Source organism: Prionailurus viverrinus, chromosome D2 (genome assembly GCF_022837055.1).
Source record: "Prionailurus viverrinus isolate Anna chromosome D2, UM_Priviv_1.0, whole genome shotgun sequence".
NCBI lineage: Eukaryota > Metazoa > Chordata > Mammalia > Carnivora > Felidae > Prionailurus > Prionailurus viverrinus.
The window spans coordinates 34,183,508-34,204,162 of record NC_062571.1 but is presented as its reverse complement, the minus strand read 5'-3'; the positions used below and the strand labels follow the sequence as shown (position 1 = coordinate 34,204,162).

Here is a 20,655-nt window from a genome sequence, read left to right as displayed (position 1 = left end):
ATCACATCAGACCTTTATTAAGAGTTGAAAAGATTTTTAACAGAACCATTAGAAAATAGTAGGTTTATTATATCAGCATTGTTCAATTAAAATCTTAGGGATGCAAATTTAATAACTAGAGTTATATATTAACAATGCTTAGTCCCATTATATAAATTGGTGATAAAGATGACAGTTTTATTTTATTTTTTATTCTCAAGTTAGTTAACATAACAGTGTAGTCTTGGCTTCAGGAGTAGAACCCAGTGATTCGTTAAGTCTCTTATGGTTTGCTTCCCTCATTTTTTTTTTTTTTTTGCCTTCTCATGTTTATCTGTTTTGCTTAAGTTCTATGTGTGAGTAAAATCGTATGGTATTTGTCTTTCTTTGACATTTTATTAGCATAATACACTCTTGTTCCATCTGTATCTTTGCAAATGGCTAGATTTCGTTCTTTTTGATGGCTGAGTAATATTCCACTGTGTATATTTATCACATCATCTTTACCCATTCATCAATCAACAGACACTTGGGCTCTTTCCATACTTTTGCTATTGTTGATAATGTTACTATAAAAATTGGGGTGCATGTACCACTTTCCATCAATATTTTTGTATCCTTTGGGTAAATAGCTAATAGTGCAATTGCTGGGTCATAGGGTAGTTCTATTTTTAATTTTTTGTGGGACCTCCCTTTTTTTTTTTTTCCAGAGTGGCCGTACCAGTTTGCATCCCCACCAACAGTGTAAGAAGGTTCCCCTTTCGCCATATCCTCCCCAACATCTGTTGTTTCCTGTGTTAATTTTAGCCGTTCTGGCAGGTGTGAGATGGTATCTCATCATGATTTTTATTTGTATTTCTCTAATGATGAGTGATGTTCAGCATCTTTTCATGTGTCTCTTAGGAAACTGGATGTCTTCTTTGGAAAAATGTCTGTTCATGTCTTCTGCTCATTTCTTAATTGGATTGTTCTTGGGGTGTTGAGTTTGGTAAGTTCTTTATACATTTTGGATAATAACCCTTTATCCAATATATCTTTTGCACTCTGAAAGCTGATTTTAGTTTCATTGTTTCCTTTGTTGTGCAGAAGCTTTTTATCTTGATCAAATCCCAATAGCTCATTTTCACTTTTGTTTCCCTTGCCTCAGGAGATGTGTTTAGTAAGAAGTTGCTATGGCCAAGGACAAAGAGATTACTGCCTGTGTTCTTCTCTAGGATTTTGATGGTTTCCTGTCTCACATTTAGGCCTTTCATTCATTTTGAATTTATTTCCATGTATGACGTAAGAAAGTGATCCAGTTTTCCCAACACCATTTTTTGAAGAGACTATCTTTTTTCCATTGGATAGTGTTTCCTGTTTTGTCAAAGATTAGTTGACAGTTGACTTTTTTCATAGCAAGATTTTCAAGATGAAGAAAGCAGTGTTATTTACATTATGTTACAGGCTTGTTACCACAGTGAGAACTAGCTTTAAACAACATTGCTCTAAAGCAGTGGAAATTGTTTGATTCTGCATTTTTAAGAGTACTAAGAGTTTAATATGTGTGGTTTGCATCTTGGCTGCAATAGGGGAAGCAAATTCCGCATGTCTTAGCATAATGGGAAAATACTTTGGAATAATTATTTGGCTTTGCAAATAATGTATCAAGGAATCAAGAGTATCAAGATCAATGTATCTTCTAGAGGAAGATAGCTGACTAGGATGCTCTAGGCCCTTGTTCTCTCTGAGAAACATGAAATAAACAACTAGAATCTGGAAAAAATAACTTTATAGAAGTTTGAAAAACAGTCAAAGGTTTACAGCAACCAAGTGAATGCTCAGTCAAGAAAAAGCCATATTCAAAATGGCAAAAAAAATTTGTGGTGTGTTTACTTACTCTTCCCCTACCCTAAAACTGGTACTGGGTAGGTGGTAAGAAGTAGTTGCCCAATTTTCAGTTTCCTCACTTGAACCTAGTTTTTAACATTCTAACCTGTTTGAAGGGTGCCTGGGTGGCTTAGTTAAGCATCTGACTTCAGCTCAGGTCAAGGTCTCATGGTTCATGAGATCAAGCCCCGCATTTGGCTCTGTGCTGATGGTTCAGAGCCTAGAGCCTGCTTCGGATTCTGTGTCTCCCTCTCTCTCTGCCCCTCCCCCGCTCACACTCTGTCTGTCTCTCTCTCAAAAATAAACATTAACATCTTTTTTAAAAACTTGTTTTGTTTATTTATTTTAAATTTTATTTTTTATTTTTTTAAATTTACATCCAAATTAGTTAGCATATAGTGCAACATGATTTCAGGAGTAGATTCCTTAGTGTCCCTTGCCCATTTATCCCAACCCCCTCCCATAACCCCTCCAGTAACCCTCAGTTTGTTGTCCATATTTATGAGTGTCTTCTGTTTTGTCCCCCTCCCTGTTTTTATATTATTTTTGTTTCCCTTCCCTTATGTTCATCTGTTTTGTCTCTTACAGTCCTCATATGAGTGAAGTCATATGATTTTTGTCTTTCTCTAATTTCACTTAGCATGATACCCTCCAGTTCCATCCATATAGTTGCAAATGGCAAGATTTCATTCTTTTTGATTGCTGAGTAATACTCCATTGTATATAGATACCACATCATCTTTATCCATTCATCCATCAATGGATATTTGGGCTCTTTCCATACTTTGGCTATTGTTGATAGTATTGCTATAAACCTGGGGGTGCATGTGTCCCTTTGAAATAGCACACCTGTATCCCATGGATAAATGCCTAGTAGTGCAATTGCTGGGTCGTAGGGTAGTTCTAGTTTTAGTTTTTTTGAGGAACCTCCATACTGTTTTCCAGAGTGTTTGCACCAGCTTGCATTCCCACCAACAATGTAAAAGAGATCCTCTTTCTCCGCATTCTCACCAACATCTGTTGCTGCCTGAGTTGTTAATGTTAGCCATTCTGACAGGTGTAAGGCAGTATCTCATTGTGGTTTTGATTTGTATTTGCCTGATGATGAGTGATGTTGAACATTTTTTTCATGTGTCGGTTGGCCATCTGGATGTCTTCTTTGGAGAAGTGTCTATTCATGTCTTTTGCCCATTTCTTCACTGGATTATTTGTTTTTTGGGTGTTGAGTTTGATAAGTTCTTTATAGATTTTGGATACCAACACTTTATCTGATACGTCATTTGTAAATATCTCTCCCATTCTGTTGGTTGCCTTTTAGTTTTGCTGACTGTTTCCTTTGCTGTGCATAAGCTTTTTATGTTGATGAGGTCCCAGTAGTTAATTTTTGCTTTTGTTTCCCTTGCCTCCAGAGACGTATTGAGTAAGAAGTTGCTGCAGCCAAGATCAAAGAGGTTTTTGCCTGCTTTCTCCTCGGGGATTTTGATGGCTTCCTGTCTTATGTTTAGGTCTTTCATCCATTTTGAGTTTATTTTTGTGTATGGTGTAAGAAAGTGGTCCAGGTTCATTCTTCTGCATGTCGCTGTCCAGTTTTCCACCACTTGCTAGAGAGACTGTCTTTATTCCACTGAATATTCTTTCCTGCTTTGTCAAAGATTAGTTGGCCATGTTTTTGGGTCCATTTCTGAGTTCTCTATTCTGTTCCATTGATCTGAGTGTCTGTTCTTGTGCCAGTACCATACTGTCTTGATGATTACAGCTTTGTAATACAGCTTAAAGCCCAGGATTATGCTGCCTCCTGCTTTGGTTTTCTTTTCCAAGATTGCTTTGGTTATTCAGGGTCTTTTCTGGTTCCATACAAATTTTAAGACTATTTGTTCTAGCTCTGTGAAGAATGGTGTTACTTTGATAGGCATTGCGTTGAATATGTAGATTGTTTTGGATAGTATAGACATCTTAACAATATTTGTTCTTCCTATCCAGGAGCATGGAATCTTTTTCCATTTTTTTGTGTCTTCTTCAATTTCTTTCATAAGCTTTCTATAGTTTTCAGTGTATAGATTTTTCACTTCTTTGGTTAGATTTATTTGTAGGTATTTTATGGTTTTTTGTGCAACTGTAAATGGGATCGATTCCTTGATTTCTCTGTTGCTTCATTGTTGGTGTATAGAAATGCAACTGATTTCTGTGCGTTGATTTTATATCCTGCAACTTTGCTGAATTCATGAATCAATTCTAGCGTTTTTTGGTGGAATCTTTTGGGCTTTTCATATAGAGTATCATGTCATCTGCGAAGAGTAAAAGTTTGACCTCCTCCTGGACGATTTGGATGCCTTTTATTTCTTTGTGTTGTCTGACTGCAGAAGCTAAGACTTCCAATACTATGTTGGATAACAGTGGCAAGAGTGGACATCCCTGTCTTGTTCCTGACTTCAGGGGGAAAGCTCTCAGTTTTTCCCCATTGAGGATGATATTAGCATTGGGTCATTCATATATGGCTTTTATGATTTCAAGGTATGCTCCTTCTATCCCTACTTTCTTGAGGGTTTTTATCAAGAAAGGATGCTGTATTTTGTCAAATGCTTTCTCTGCATCTATTGAGAGGATCCTATGGTTCTTGTCCTTTTTTTTATTGATGTGATGAATCACATTAATCATTTTGCAGATATTGAACCTGCCCTGCATCCCAGGTATAAATCCCGCTTGGTCGTGGTGAATAATTTTTTTAATGTATTGTTGGATCTGGTTGGCTAATATCTTGTTGAGGATTTTTGCATCCATGTTCATGAGGGAAATTGGTCTGTAGTTCTCCTTTTTCGTGTGGTCTCTGTCTGGTTTTGGAATCAAGGTAATGCTCGCTTCATAGAAAGAGTTTGGAAGTTTTCCTTCTATTTCTATTTTTTGGAAAAGTATCAAGAGAATAGGTGTCAACTCTTCCTTAAATGTTTGGTAGAATTCCCCTGGAAAGCCATCTGGTCCTGGACTCTTGTTTTTTGGCAGATTTTTGATTACTAATTTGATTTCCTTACTGGTTATGGGTCTGTTCAAGTTTTATATTTTTTCCTATTTCAGTTTTGGTAGTATATATGTTTCTAGGAATTTGTCTATTTCTTCCAGATTACCCATTTTTTTGGCATATAATTGCTCAAAAATTCTCTTTTAATTGTTTTTATTTCTGTTGTGTTGGTTGTGATCTCTTCTCTTTCATTCTTGATTTTATTTATTTGGGTCCTTTCCTTTTCCTTTTTGATCAAACTGGCTAGTGGTGTATCAATTTTGTTAGTTCTTTCAAAGAACCAGCTTCTGGTTTCATTGATTCTTTCTACTGTTTTTTGTTTTTGGTTTTGGTTTTGATAGCATTAATTTCTGCTCTAATCTTTATTATTTCCTGTTTTCTGCTGGTTTTGGGTTTTATTTGCTCTTCTTTTTCCAGCTCCTTAAGGTGCAAGGTTAGGTTCTTATTTGAGATCTTTCTTCCTTCTTTAGGAAGGCCTGGATTGCTATATACTTTCCTCTTATGACCATCTTTGCTGCATCCCAGAGGTATGTTTATTTATTTTTTGAGAGACAGAGAGAGAGCACAAGAGGGGAAGGTGTCAGCACAGAACCTGACGCGGGGCTTGAATGCACCAACTGTGAGATCATGGCCTGAGCCAAAGTTGGATGCTCAACAGACTGAGCCACCCAGGTGCCCCCAAACATTAACATTCTAACCTGCTTGGAAGCTTCCTGAAGGACTCATTTATTTCGCCTAACTCAGAGCTCTTATATGGAAAAGCTTATAACTAGAAAAAGCCCTGGGAAGCATCAGACAGTTTGTTACAGCTGTATGGGGACTACAGACCTGCAGATACCTAAGGCAAGAGACTACATGTAGCACAATAGAAGGTTCCTAAAGCAGGCTGGGATGAGAGTTTTATGGAAATTAAGATATTTAAAAGCAGCCATGTATAGGGGAGAACGAAAAAAGCACACACAGGGCAAGTCAGGAAAGCCTTAAGAAACACCTTAAGAAAGATCAACAAAGACCTTAAGTCACCACTCCAGACTGATCCCAGGGATCAGAACATGCCCTGCTAATTACTGAGGGTCTTTCTCAGCATGGATAAAGTCTATAAATCTGGGAGAGGTGGCTGTTTTTTCAAATATCTAATTTTCAGTAAAAAATTACCACAAAACATATAAAAAACAGAAAACCATGGTCCATTCAAAGGGGAAAAATAAAATGGAAGAAACCTTCCTGAAGAAACACAGATACTGGATATATTAAATGAAGACTTTAAAATACCTGTCTTAAATACGCTCAGAGTTAAAGGAAAACAGGGACCAAGAACTAAAGGATGTTAGGAAAATAATATATAAGCAAAATGAGAACAACAAAAGGTTCAAAATTATAAAAAGAACAAAGCAAAAATTCTGGAGCTGAAAAATGCAATAACTGAATGGAAAACATTCACTAGAGGGGTTCAACTGTAGACTTGAATAGGTAGAAGAACAAATCAGCAAAATTGAAGATAGGTCATTTGAATTGATCAAGTCTGAGAAGCAAAAACGAAAAGAATGAAGAAAATTGTACAAAACCAAAGGGACCATAGGACAACATCAAGCAGACCTGTATACATATTATGTATCCCTGGAAGAAAGTTGCTGAGAGATCTTTTGAAAAAGTAATTGTCAATAATTTTCAAATTTGATGTCATGTGTGTAAAAATCCTAGAAATTTAAGAATTCCAAGTAGGATAAACTCAAAGAGAATGACACTGAGACATTTAAACAAACTCTTGAAAGACAAAGACAAAGTGAGAATCTTGAAAGCAGCAAGAGAAAATTGACTTGTCATATATAAGGATGTTGTAGGCTCTAAGTCTAAAGTTCTCTTTTGGCCAACAAAAGAGCAGGACACATGATAAAAAGCAAGAGATGGCTAATATCTGGGAAAAGTCAAGAGCCCGAATAAGGGTCCTTGCTCTGTATTTATTTGGATCAGAAGGCTTACAGACGTGATGGGCATGTACAAAGAGACAAAGGAAACTGGAAACATTAACTTGGGGATGTTTTGAAGATATACAGTGTTTGGGGTTTGGGTCAGTGTAAAACCAAATCCTGGCACTGGGCAGATGGTTGTTAGTGGCAGACAGGAGGTGCTGTGTCTGTTTAACTTAGCTAGCCTAGGGGATGAGACAGATGGGGGAATAACCTTAGGGTTAACAAGGCACCTTTTCTTTTGTAAATCAACTCCTCTCTGGGCTGCTTTACCTGCAGAGCAGCGGGTCTATAGCCCAATTTACCTATTTAACTAACTTGGTCTTTTCTTCCTGTGAAAGCAGCTTTCTGTTATAGTACTAAATTGGGGGTGCTTCCACCCTGAATATCTAATCTTGCTTATTTCATATACCTATGTATTGGGCACCTTTGTGCCCCTATTTTTGGGCCTTTGCCCCTCCCTCTCTATTCTGGGGGCTCTGCACCCCCTCTTTATTCTGGGTTGCCTTTGTACCTCCATATTCTTGGGGTGCCAATCTGGTTTACCCAAACGTGGGTGTGAGCATTTATGGCTTTGTATTTCTTTATGCTTTGTTAACCCATTGGTGTAAGCCCAGGGGATTCCTAAGCTTATTCCCCACACAAGGAAACGTGAATAAGATTATCAGTGGATTTTTCAGCAGAAACCTAAGAGGCCAGAAGGCAGTGGAAAAATACATGTAAAAGTGATGAAAGAAAAAATGTCAATCAAGAATTCTATATTTAGCAAATCTGTCCTATAAAAACATAGGAAAAAATTAAGACATCCCCTGATAAAAACTATGGGAGTTTATTACTACTAGACCTGTCCACAAGAGATGGTTCAAGTTGAAAGGACACCAGATGTTGACTTGAGGCCATATGAAAATATAAATATCTGTAATAAAGATAAACATATGGACAATAGACAAATCAACATTGTAGTTTTAATTTGTAACTCCACTTTTTTTTGTAGTATTTAAAAGACAAATACCTAAAAAAATAAATCTGTATTAATGGGTACACAACATATAAATATGTAATTTGTGACTTCACTAACAAAGGGGAATGGAGTTTTTTTTTTAAAGGAGTAGAATTTTGTGACTGAAGTCGGTATCATTTCAAATTAGATTGTTATAAATTTAGGATATTATATGTAATCTCCATAGTAACTACAAAGAAACTATAGAACATACACAATAGGAAATGAAAAGGAATCAAAATACATCATTACAAAAAACCAACAAGACACAATGGAAGGTAGTAATAGAGGAAATGAGGGACAAAAAGCTGTAAGACATAAAGAAAACAAAATGGCAAGAGTAAATCCATCCCTGTCAGTAATTCCTTTAAATGTAAATGCACTAAATTCCCCTATCAAAAGACATAAATTGACATAATGGATAAAAAACATGACTCTAATATATGCTGTCTAAAAGAGGTTCACTTTACATCTAAAGTCATGCACAGGTTGAAAGTAAGAGGATGGAAAAATATATATTCCCTATCAATCCCAATGATTTTTTTTTACAGCAATAGAAAAAGCCATCCTAAAATTAACATGGACTTTCAAGGACCCTAAATAGCCAATACGATCTTGAATAACAGTAGAGGTCTCAGACTTCTTGATTTCAAAGCTTACTATAAAGCAACAGAAATCAAAATAGTGTGGTATTGGCATACAAACAGATATATAATTGGAATGGAATTGATAGCACAGAAATAAATCCTCATAATTCAACAACAACAACAACAAAACATTTTTTAATGGACTTGACAGGACTTTTTGTAAATGGACTTGACAAGTCCAGGACTTGACATTTCTCCAAAGATATGCAAATGGTCAGTAAACACATGAAAAGGTGTTCAACATTAGTAATCATTAGGGAAATGCAACTCAAAATCACAATGAGATACTACCTCACATCCTTTAAAGTGATTATTATCACACACACAAAAAAGAAAATAATAAGTGTTGGCGAAGCTATGCAGAAATTGGAATCCTTGTGTTTTGCTGGTAGGAGGCACTAGCAAGTGGTAGATGGTCATTTCTCAAAAAATTAAATCATTATCATATGATCTCGCAATTCTATTTCTGGGTACATATCCAGAAATAATGAAAGCAGGGACTCAAAGAGATATTTGTACACTCATTGTAATAAAAGCAGCAGTGTTCACAACCAAAAGATAGAGGCAACCTAAGTGTCCACCAATGGAGGAATGGATTAACAAAATGTGGTATATACCTATAATAGAATATTATTTGCCTTAAAAAGGAAGGATATTCCGACCCATGCTACAACATGGATGAACCTGGTAAACATGTTCAATGAAATAAGCCAGACACAAAAGGACAAATATCATATGACTGCACTTATACAACATATCTAGAGTAATCAAATTCATAGATATAGGAAGTAGAATAGTGGTTGCCAGGGGCTGCAGGGGTTGATGGGGAGTTACTATTTAACGGATATAATTGCAACTGGGGAAGATGAAAAAGTTTTGGAGACAGATGGTGGTGATGGTTGCATAACAACATGAATATACTTAATGCCCACTTAAAATGGTTAAAATTGTAAATTTTATTACAATAAAATAAGTTTGAAATAAACTAAAATGGAATTACCCTATGATCCAGCAATTCCTTTTTTGGGTATATACCCAAAAGAATCAAAAGCAGGGAATCAAAGAGAGATGTGTATACCCAAGTTCATAGCAGTATTATTCACAATAACCAAAAGGTGAAAGTAATCCCAGTGCATCGACAGATGACTGGATAAATAAAGTAAAAAAATAAAAATAAAAAGGACAATTTTTTTTAAATTTTTTTTTCAACGTTTATTTATTTTTTGGACAGAGAGAGACAGAGCATGAACGGGGGAGGGGCAGAGAGAGAGGGAGACACAGAATCGGAAGCAGGCTCCAGGCTCTGAGCCATCAGCCCAGAGCCTGACGCGGGGCTCGAACTCACGGACCGCGAGATCGTGACTTGGCTGAAGTCGGACGCTTAACTGACTGCGTCACCCAGGCGCCCCTAAAAAGGACAATTTTTTTTTCAACGTTTATTTATTTTTGGGACAGAGAGAGACAGAGCATGAACGGGGGAGGGGCAGAGAGAGAGGGAGACACAGAATCGGAAACAGGCTCCAGGCTCCGAGCCATCAGCCCAGAGCCTGACGCGGGGCTCGAACTCACGGACCGTGAGATCGTGACCTGGTTGAAGTCGGACGCTTAACTGACTGCGCCACCCAGGCGCCCCAAAAAGGACAATTTTTAAATGAAGAAGAAATAAAAGAATTAAAAAGAAAATGACATTGAAAATAAGGAAAGAAGATCTAACAGAGATAATAGGAATTCCAAAATAAATAACCAAGTGAATAGAATGATGCTTAAAAATTTTATTTCAAGAAAACTTTCTGTACTGTAAGTATCTGACATTTAATTTTTGACTGTAATATTATTGCCTGACATTAAGCCTTTGATGCCAAGGCATCCATTTCAAAGACATCCATCACCAACAAAAGTATTGTCAACTATGATGCAGCTATAAGCAAAACAACTGGATAAGGAACCAGGCTGCCCCCACCCATGAAGTTCCTCTTTTAGAGATACCTGGGTAACCTAGATAACTGGCCACTTGAGTGTCTCTGCCTTTCCCTTCCCATGCACTAATTTCTAACTCTTATGCTTGAAATTTGCCAATAAAGAATGAACCATAGAACCTTAGGCACACTACCCTCTGACCCTAATAAAGACAGAGCCCCAGGTATGTGCTTCCCCCCATCCCATTCTCTCTACCTGTGATCTTGCCATGTAACCCTCAGGCATGCCCTGTACCCTCCAGAATCTGTGAGTAATAAATTTTGTTCTTCAAAGTCTCTGATGGTTTTGCTGAGGTGTGCCCTACAATCATAATAAGAATGACAAAGGCTCATCCAGCACCAACATCAGCTCCAGTCTAGGAAATGTCCATTGGGGTTTGTCACAAGTAATATGGACCCAGGCAAGGGGCTCAGGCATTCCTAGGTGACAGCATCACTATCAATAGGTTGGAACTGACACAACACTTTCTTCAAAATATTTAAAACTATATATTGAAAAAGAACATTGTGTATCTGTGAACAATGAGCCAAAATGACCAACACCAATATATTTGTAAAACCACCAGATTTTAGAGAGGGAGAAAACTCCTTTGAGCATTTTGGCAAAAGTCCACATGACTTATAAGGGAAAGATAATTAGATCATGATCAGATGTTGACAGCAACACTTTATCCCAGAAGAACATTGATTAATACGTTTAAGATAGTCAAGGAAAGAAAGCATGAACAAAGAATTTTGTATCTGGCATGACTAACCAAGTATGAAGGGCACAGACAAATCTATGAACATGCAGGAACTTCTTTGTTCCTATGATCCCATCCCAAGGAATCTAGAAAATGAGCTTCAGATACCAGAAGGGAAGTTATGAAATAGTCACATATGAAAGACAATGAAAGCTATGGGATACGGCAGCATTTACAGGAAAATTAACCTTTAATGTTTATAGTAAAATAACAAAACAGATTTAAAATCAACGTATTTACAGTGCACCTACTATGGAAAACAGTATGGAAATACCTCAAAAAATTAAAAATAGAACTACCATATGATGTCGTAATTTCACTTCTGGGTATTTATCTATAAGAAACAAATGCACTAACTGGAAAAGATGTAAGCACCCCCATGAGCACTGCAGAATTATTTACAATATGCAAGACATGGAAACAACCTAGGTGTCCATCAATGGATGAATGGATAAAGAAAATGTGGGGTGTGTGTGTGTGTGTGTGTACAATGGAATATTATTCAGCCTATAAAAAAATGTTGCCACTTGTGACAACATGGATGTACTTTGGCAACATTATACTAAGAAAAATAATGCAGACAAAGATAAATAGTATGATATTGCTTATAAGTGGACTCTACAAAAACAAAACAACAAAAAAAGCCCCTGAACTCAGAAAACAGATTGATGGTTGCCAGAGGTAAGGGTGGGTGAAATGGGAACAGTAGTCAAAAGGTACAAATTTCCAGTTATAAAATAAATAAATCCTAGGGATCTAATGTGTAGCATCATAACTATAGTTAATAATACTGTATTGTGTGTTTGAAAGTTGCTAAGACAGTAAATCTTAAAAGTTCTCATCATAAGAAAAAATTGTAACTATGTGTGATGATGGATGTTAATGATTTGGTGATTATTTCACAATATATACAAATATTGAATCATTATATTATACATCTGAAACTAATATAATCTTATATGTCAGTTATATCAGAAACAGAAGAAAGGGAAGAAAGGAAGGAAAGGAAAGGCAAAAAAAAGGCACCTGGGTAGCTCAGTTGGTTGAGTGTCTGACTGTTGGTTTTGGCTTAGGTCATGATTTCCTGGTTTGTGGGCTTGAACCCTGCATCAGGCTCTGTGCTGATGTGAACTTGCTTGGAATTCTCTCTCTTCCTCTCTCTCTCTCTCTCTTTCTCTCTGCCTCTACCCCCCCCCCCCACTCTCTCTCTCTCTCAAAATAAATAAACATTTTTTAAAAGAGGAAGGAAAGGAGAAGAGAAAAAAGAGAAAAAAAGAGAAAAGAGAGAAAAAAGAAGAGAATAGAAACGAATAGAAACGAATGATCAGGCCCAAATATCAACTATGCCAAAGTTGAGATACCTTGATCTCAGCAATTTGATCAAGAACAGCTGATAGAAATGTATTGATTGTGATCAAGTACAGTATTTTCTTGAAATTGCATTTAAAATCTTCAAGGAGTATTGCAGTTGAGCCTGATAGATATATACATCAGATATCATGTTCCTCATCCTATTACTTTTTTCTTGAAATATTAAAGGGCATTATAAAAACAAAAACAAAAATAAAATAAATGTATTTAATTAGAGAAAGAATAAGGAAAACCCTTAGTATGATGGAAATAATTAGTGCTTAAATGAAAGTTTACAGCACTTAGTGTCCATATTAGAAAAAAAGGTAAAAAATTAATAAACTAAGTTTCTACCTTAAGGTAGAAAAGTCATACAATGAAGTATTACTCAGCAATGAAAGGGAATAAAGTACTGATACATGCTACAAGATGGATGAACTCTGTAAACATATATTAAGTGAAAAATCACTCACCAAGGACAACATATTATATGAGTCTATATATATGAAAAGTCCAGAATAGGCAACTCTATAAAGAACAAAAGCAGGTGGAGTAATTAGGGGATGGAGTAATTATGAAGTGAGGGCTAAGGTATATAGAATTTCTTTTGGGGGTAATGAAAATGTTCTAAAATTGACTGTGATGATGAATACACAATTCTATGAATATACTAAAAGATATCAAATTGTACGTTTTAAGTTGTTGACTTGTATGGTATGTGAATTTTATTTCAATAAAAATATTTTATTAAGACTAGAAAAAGAACAAATTAAATTAAAAGTAAGCAGAAGGGAACTTAACAATAAAGAGCAGGAATAAATGAGATAGAAAGTAGACCAACTATAGACAAATTCAATGAAACCAAAAGCCAGTTTTTTGAATAGATTGATAAAATTGACAAACCTCCAGCCAGACTGATAAAAAACAGAAAAGAAACAAATTACCAACATTAGGAACTTTAAAAGAGACATTACTATAGTTTCTATAAACATTAAAAGTATAATAGAATATGATGAATATCTGTATCAATAATTAGACAGCTTATATGAATTGGACACATTTCTTGAACAGGACAAATTAAGAAGAAATAGTCTGAATAGACTCATATCAAGTAAGAAATTGAATAATTAAAAATATTACCATAAAGCAAAGTTGAGGTCCAGATATCTTCAGTACTAAGTTCTATCAAACATGTACAGAATACCAATCCTATACAAATTTTTTTTTTTTTTTTTTTTTTTTTTTTTTTTTAGAAAATAGAGGAGGATGAAACTTTCTTACTCATTTAAGAAATAAGTATTACCTGGGGCACCTGGGTGGCTCAGTTGGTTAAGCGTCCGGCTTTGGCTTAGGTCATGATCTCACAGTTTGTGAGTTTGAGCCCTGCATCGGGCTCTGCGCTGCCAGCTCAGAGCCTGGAGCCTGCTTCAGATTCTGTGTCTCCCCCTCTCTTTGCCCCTCCCATATATATATATATATATATATATATAAAATAAACTAATTTATATACATATATAATAAACTAATTTATATATATAATAAACTATATTATATACAATTTAAAACTAATAAATATTACATTTTATAATATATAACTAAAATATATATATTTATATATACAATATATTTATATATATATATATAACAAAAAAGGTACAGATTAACAATGCAAAAGTCTATATACAAAAATCAATTTGAAATTGAATTTAAAAAAAATTTTTTTTTTTTTTAACATTTATTTATTTTTGAGACAGAGACAGAGCATGAGCAGGGGAGGGTCAGAGAGAGAGGGAGACACAGAATCTGAAACAGGCTGTCAGCCCAGGGCCTGATGTGGAGCTTGAACTCACAGACCACGAGATCGTGACCTGAGCCGAAGTTGGACGCCCAACCGACTGAGCCACCCAGGCGCCCCTGAAATTGAATTTTTAAAAATGTGTATATAAGAAATGTTAAACTTAGAATTATATCTAACAAAATATGTGTGTTAGCTCTGTACTGAAAAACATTTTTAAAAATCACTGAACAATATTTTAAATGACCCTAAGTAAATGAAGATATAGATCATATTTATGGATTAGATGAATCAATATTATTATCCCCAAATTAATCTACAGATTCAACATAATCCTAGTCAAGATCCAGGCAATTTTTTTTTTCCTAATTGACAGGCTCATTCTAAACTTTATATGGAAATACAAAGAATGCAGAAGAAAACAAATTGGAAAAAAATGAACAAAGTTGGAAATTTTACATGACCTGATTTAAAGACTTTTTATAAAGCAACCATAGTAGAGATAGTATATATTGTTATAAGAATAGACATATATATATAACTGGAACAGAATGCAAAGTCCAGAAGTAGACAAACATATATATGTAGTCAATTTTCTTTAAATGTTTATTTATTTTTGAGAGAGAGAGAGATAGAGAGACAGAGTGCAAGTTGGGGGGTGGGCAGAGAGAGGGAGACACAGAATCTGAAGCAAGCTCCAGGTTCTGAGCTGTCGCACAGACCCCAATGTGGGGTTCGAACTCATGGACCCTTAGATCATGACCTGAGCCAAAGTCAGATGCTTAACCGACTGAGCCACCCAGGGGCTCCTAATCAATTAATTCTTGGCAACCTTTTGTCAGTAATTCAAAGGGAAATGGATAACCTTTTCAACAAATGTTATTGGACTAATTGGATATCTATCCATCTACCTACCTATCACCTATTTACCTACCTACCTACCACCTATGTACTTATCAAGCCTCAACCTTTACTTCACACTATACACACAGAAAAACTTGAAATAGATAATATACTTGAATGTGAATGGTAATATGATAAGAATTTAGAAAAAACACGGGAGAAAATCTTTGTGACCTTCATGTTGGCAAAATTTTCTTAGAACACAAAAAACACTAACCGCAGAAGAAAAAAATTAATTTGACTTTACCAATATTTAAAATTTCTGTTCTTTGAAATATACTTAAGAAAATGAAAAGTTAAGCTACAGACTAGAAGTAAATATTCACAAGATATACTTGAAAAAGGGCTTCTACCTACAGTAATAAGAAGATAAGAAGATAGCCCAGTTTTTATAGGGGCAAAGTTTCACTTTGAAACTTCACCAAAGATGCATGAATGCCCAAAAAGCATATTAAAAGATACTTAAGATCGTTAGTCATCAGAGAAATGCATATTGAAGCCACAATAAGATACCATTACATACTTACTAAAATAGGAAAAATTTAAAAACTGACAATGCTACGTGTTGGTAAATATGTAGAGCCACTAGAACTTTCATATACTGCTGGTGGAAATGCAAGATAGTACATATACTTTGGAAAAAAGTTTCATAGTTTTCTATAAATGTAAACATATGCTTACCAAATAGCTCATCAATTTCATTCCTTGGTATTTACCCAAGAGAACTGAAAAGACTGTAAAAACTTCCTTGTATATGAATGTTCATAGCATTATTCATGATAGTTAAAAACTAGAAAGTTTATGTCCACAGGAGAACGGATAAACAAAGTGTGGGATATCCATTTAAGTGAATATTTCTCAGCAATAAAAATCAGTGATATATGTGATACAGGGCAGGGATTGACCAGGAAGGGCACAAAGGACATTTTGGGGTGAAATTGTTCTCTATCATGGTGGTGCTTACTTAGGTGTATTCCTTTATCAAAACTCTTATACAGTGTGTTTAAAATGGGCATTTTAGGGACACCTGGGTGGCTCAGTTAGTTAAACGCTGACTTTGGCTCAGGTTATGATCTCATGGTTCATGAGTTCGAGTCCTGCATCAGGCTATGTGCTGACAGCTCAGACCCTGGAGACAGCTCAGAGCCCGGAGACTGCTTAGGATTCTGTGTCTCCCTCTCTCTCTCTCTGCCCCTCCTCTATTTGCACTCTTTCTCAAAAATAAATAAATAAATGAATAAATAAATAAATAAATAAATAAAATAAAAGATGTACATTTTATTCTATGTAAGCAATCCCTTAGTACAGTATAGGTTTTCAAAAATTATCAAATAACTTGGCACTGCAAAGTATAAATAAGGCACCCATGGGTGCCTGGGTGGCTTAGTCGGTTGAGTGTCTGACTTCAGCTCATGTCATTATCTAACAGTTCGTGAGTTTGAGCCCCGCATCAGGCTCTGTGCTGATAGCTCAGAGCCTGGAGCCTGCTTCCGATTCTGTGTCTCCCTCTCTCTCTGCCCCTCCCCTGCTCATGCTCTGTTTCTCTCTCTCTCAAAAATAAACAAACATTAAAAATAATACATCCTAACCAAATATCACCTATACCAAGAATGCAAGGATCAATATTTTAAACATGTGTTAATAAGATCCAGTCTTAAAAATAAGTATTAATCATTGGGGAAAGGTGTTTGACATACATTCCTGATTTAAAACAAATAAACAAAATTTTGAACACTGGAAGTAGAGGGAAACTTCCTTAATTTCATTGCGGGAATCTACTACAAACTTCCAGGAAATATCACATTTGATTGTGAAAGCAGTTTTAAAGCATTCCAGTTAATGCCAGAAGTTAATGTAAATGCTGCTTTTAGGCAACAGGCTTGAGCAATGGAAACTTGAGCAAGGCAAAAGAGTCCATAGTGACTGTTCAGCTGACACAAACAGACTTATTAAGTGACCCACCTTGAAATAGTCATAGGTTGTAACTGAACAATTGTAATTGACCAATCAGTAAGGTCAAAATGCTTGCTAGCACTTCTTCTATTCAAAATGGTTCCCAAGGTAATGCTGGGAAAATGGCAGAATAGGAGAACCCTAAGCTTACTTTGTCCCATGGATATAGCTAGGTAACACTCACATCAGTGTAAATAACCCAGAAAATGACCTGAAGACTGGTGGAACAAACTCCACAACTAAATGTAGAGGAGAGGCCACATCAAAGAGGATAGGAAGGGCAGCGACCTGGTGAGGATTGAACAGATCTCAGGACTGTGTGGGAAGGAGGGACCCAGAGGCACTAAGAAAGGAGAGAAACAGACTATCACACCAGGGAGCCTGCACAAGGAAGAAGAATCCCCATAACATTTGGCTTTGAAAACCAGAGAGGCAGAATTTCAAAAGTTCTTACAACCAACAGAACTTAAAATTTGGAATTAAAAATCAGCAAGCTTGGCTCTTGAAGAGCTGGGAGGGCAAGAGGAAACTGAGCCGCGCCCCCCCCCCCTCCCCTGCCTGCTTAGAGAGAACACAAGAGCCTGCAGAGATACAGCACAGATGCAGCAGTTTGAAAAACACCTGGGGCATATGGGAGGGTTATTTACTCATCTTAGAGTGTGTCTGGAGGGACAGAGATTGTTGGGAAACTCCTCCAGGAACAAAGAAGCTGGCAGGCACTACTTCCCTCCCTCTGCTCCCAAGCATAAACACACAGCCACCTGTGGAAACATATCCTACCTAACTTGCTTATACCATGCCCTGCCCCCCCAACTCCCCTGTGCTTTGGCAGACCCACCTCTTCAACCACCCCTCCCAACTCATGTGCTTTGTGGGGCCTCAGTTCCAGTGGCAGCAAAGTTCCTTTTTCCCAGAGGACCTGTAAGCGAACTTGCTAAAACTGCAAGCTCCATCCCCATGTACTTTGTGGATCTGCCCCTTCTAATACACTCTTGGCCAGAGCCCATTCAAATCAGGGCCACAAGCCTGGCAGTGTGCAAGTAGCCCTGACAGGACCAATCCCACTCCAAAGTGACTCTTGCCCTGGAGAGAGGGAAAGATATCCATACACACCAGATCAACTGTGGCCCCAGCAATAGTCTGGGGGCAGACAGCTAGCTGGTCTGACTGCAGGCCCCACCCACCAACAAAAGCTTCTCAGGGCACAACACAGGGAAAGAACTACAGTTTGGTGATATTGCATCTCTGGCAAATGCCTGGTCTGACTCAACTCAAGCCCAAGACAGCCACAGACTGATCCACCAACACCACAGGGACCAAACACTGCCCACAACAGGCAAAGAGAGCCAGTGCAGATGACTGAAGGAAAAAGCAGGTTGGTCACAATAGCAGGGTGCACCCAACATGTACAGGGTGCTTTTAGGCAAACAGACTTGAGCAATGGAATGTAGAAAGGTCCACAACAACCACCTGGCTGAATACAGACAGGCCCATCAGGTGACCTACCTCAAAATATCCATAAGGCCCTAACTAACCAAGAGGCTACTGTGAGTAATAGGTATGCACAGTTACCAAAAAAAGGAAAATTCCATATGTCTCCGTACCTCCTCACCTTTCCCTCGTTAAAAACAGCCCCTTCCCACTACCTAGTTGCAGATAGCCTCTTCTTTGCTGTCCCGCCTGCCACTTCCTTGAGGTGCATTCCACTCTCACTGCCTCATGACAGACAGCCTTCTCCTCTGCTCTCCTGCCCACAGTGAATACACTGTGGTGCATTCAGTAAACTTCTATCTCTTTTGTTCTGTCTCAGGTGAATTCTTTTACCTCCCACACCACTGGCTTCCACCTGATCATCACTCCACATTTGGGGGATCCTATCCAATCAAGAGACACCCATTTAGACACCACACAACACATAGGAGACACCTCTAAAATGTCAGTTCTGGTAAACAGGGAACACTGTACTGCAGAGCACTACAGGATCTCTTCTTTATAAGGCCACACCTTTCAAGAACAGGAGACATATCTGACTTACATAACATACAGAAACAGACAGAGAGGTAGATAAAATGAGGAGAGGAGTATATGTCCCAAATGAAAGAACAGGACAAAACCACAGCAAGAGACTTAATTGACACAGAGATAAGTAATATACATGACAGATAATTAAAAGTAATAATCATATAGATACTCATAGGACTTGAAAACGAGTGGAGGGCATAAGTGAGACCCTTAACAAAGAGATGAAAAGAATCAATCAGAGATGAAGAACACAATAAATGAAATTAGATGGAATAAATAGTAGACTAGAGGAAGCAGAAGAACAGATCAGCAACCTGGAGGACAGAGTAATGGAAAGTAATCAAGGTGAACAACAACAAAAAATTATGCAAAATAGAATAGATTTAGGGAACTCATTGACTCCATCAAGCATAATAACATTTGCATTATACAGATCCCAGAAAGAGAAGAGAGCAAAAAGGGACCAGAAAACTACCCAAATCTGGGGAAGAAAACAGAAATTCAGATACAGGAGGCAGGGATCCCCCAACAAAATTAACCAAAGGAGAAAGAACTAAGACAAATAGTAATTAAAATTGCAAAAAGTAGTGATAGTAATTTTAAAAGCAGCAAGAGAAAAGACAACAGTTATATACAAGGGTAATTCCATAGGGTTATTAGATGGTTTTTTTAGCAGAAATTTTTGCAGGTCTTCTAGAAGGGGCATGATATACTCAAAGTGCTGAAATGAAAAAATTTGCAGCCAAGAATACTCTATCCAGCAACTCTGTCATTCAGAACAGAAGAACAAATAGTTTCCAGACAAACAAAAGTTAAATGAATTCATGACCACCACTAAAGCAGCCCTACAAGAAATGCTAAAGGGGACTCTTTGAGTGGAAAGGAAAGATCATAAGAATAAGGAAATTAGGGAGCATAAAAGCAGTAAAAATAAGTATATCTGTAAAAATCAGTCAAGCAACTCACAAAATAAAAGGATGTAAAACATGATACCATATATCACAAAATAAAAGGATATAAAATATGACACCAACATGTGGGTGGGGGAGAGGAGTGAAAAATGGATTCAAACTTAAGCAACCATCAGCTTAATATAGACTACTACATGCAGACGATGTTGTATACCAAACTCATTCTATGATGCTAGCATTACCCTGATACCAAAATCAGATAAAGACACTACCAAAAAAAGACAGCCAGGGGTGCTGTGTGGCTCAGTTGGTTGAACATCCAACTCTTGATTTTGGCTGAGGTCATGATTCCAGGGTCATGGGATTGAACCCCACATTGGGCTCTGTGCTGAGCATGCAGCCTGCCTAAGAGTCTCTCTCTTTCTCTGCCCCTTCCCCTTCTCTTTTACACTCTCTCTAAAATACAAAGAGAGAGTGAGAGAGAGAACTACAGGTCAATATTGCTAATGAACATAGATGTGAAAATCCTC

General features: G+C 37.0%; 1 pseudogene; it reads left to right on the top strand.

Moving 5' to 3' along the window:
- The first annotated feature begins 1,125 nt into the window (after positions 1-1,125).
- Positions 1,126-20,655, top strand: part of LOC125147592 (macrophage-capping protein-like) — a 30,858-nt pseudogene continuing 11,328 nt past the window's right edge.